Source organism: Miscanthus floridulus, chromosome 6 (assembly GCF_019320115.1).
Source record: "Miscanthus floridulus cultivar M001 chromosome 6, ASM1932011v1, whole genome shotgun sequence".
Classification (NCBI taxonomy): Eukaryota; Viridiplantae; Streptophyta; class Magnoliopsida; order Poales; family Poaceae; genus Miscanthus; species Miscanthus floridulus.
The window spans coordinates 84,598,507-84,600,147 of record NC_089585.1 but is presented as its reverse complement, the minus strand read 5'-3'; positions in this window follow the sequence as shown (position 1 = coordinate 84,600,147).

Genomic DNA, 1,641 nt, shown 5'->3' with positions numbered 1-1,641 from the left:
TAGGGGACATCACATTCCCCCAGGGCTAATGCGCATGAAGGCATCGGAGTTCATGCGGCTCACACAAGAGACCAAGACCCTTACTAAATATATGCATGCTTTCAACAATCTATCCCGTTATGCCCTAGGTTTTGTAGATACAAAAGAAAAGAAGATATAAAGCTTCAAGAGAGGTCTTAGCACTAACTTGATGAAGACTATGGCCAACTCAAGGTGCACCACATACAATGCGTTCATTAGTGATGCCTTGACTCAGGAGAACCACAACAATCTACATGCGGCAGCAAAGGGCCGCAAGAGGGCAGCTGAGGTAGGTGCCTCAGGGTCTTCTCAGTCTAGAGCTCTAGTGGCAGCTAGGCCACAATTTTGACCACCAGCGCCCAAGTTCAGGCCCTCTCCACCAAAAGCTCAGACCAACTGACCTCAGAAGGTGTTTTGTAAGGCGTTCACCATTGCCTTACCTAAGGGGAATGGAGGGCAAGGAAGCTCCATAGGACCCAAGAGCAATCAACCATGCTTCAACTGTAATCAGTTGGGCCATTGGTCCAAATAGTGCCCCCATCCTAAGAAGAACAACAATCAGAACTAGAGCAATTAGAGATAGGCAAATCCTAAAGCATGTCCTGGATACGTGCACTACACCACTGTTGAAGAGGTTCCCACAAGAGAGGTTATCACCGCTGGTATGTTTCTTGTTAACAAACATCCCGCCATTGTTTTATTTGATTCAGGAGCTTCTCATTCATTTATGAGCCAAGCATTTGCATATAGACATGATCAGAAAGTAATTGAGGTAAGCAAGGGTGGTTATAGTATAAGTTCAGCTGGGGCTACTATCTCTACAAACAAGATAGTCAGAAATGTGCTCATCTCTATACAAGAGAGGGAGTATATGATGGATCTGATAGTATTGCCTGGATTATCTATAGATGTGATCTTAGGCATGAGTTGGATGAGCAATCATGGTGTTCTCATTGACACTATCACTTAGACCATTATGTTGAGAGAACCCAAGGGGGGTAATGCTTTTCTAGTACCACTTTCCCGAAATTTTGAACTCCAACACTTGGCTTGTGCTATCCAAGCCGCTACCCTTGGTGATATCCCAGTGGTTTGTGAGTTTCCTAATGTATTCCTAGATGAGTTACTAGGTTTACCACCTAATAGGGATGTGGAATTTAAGATTGAGTTAGTGCTAGGTACGACACCTATCTCAAGAAGACCCTATAGGATGCCACCAAATGAGTTAGCTGAACTTAAAATTCAGTTACAAGAACTATTGGATAAAGGCCTCATTCAACCTAGTTCATCTCCATGGGGACATTCAGCTTTGTTTGTAAAGAAGAAGGACAAGTCTTTGAGAATGTGTGTGGATTATAGGCCACTTAATGATGTGACAATTAAAAACAAGTACCCTCTGCCTTGTATCGATATCTTGTTCGATCAGTTGGCAAAAGCAAAAGTATTCTTCAAGATTGACTTGAGGTCAGGCTATCATCAGATAAAAATTAGGCCAGAGGATATACATAAAACAACTTTCTCCACTAGGTATGGCTATACGAGTATTTGGTCATGTCTTTCAGACTAACAAATGCTCCTGCCTACTTCATGTACTTGATGAATTTGGTATTCATGCCCGAA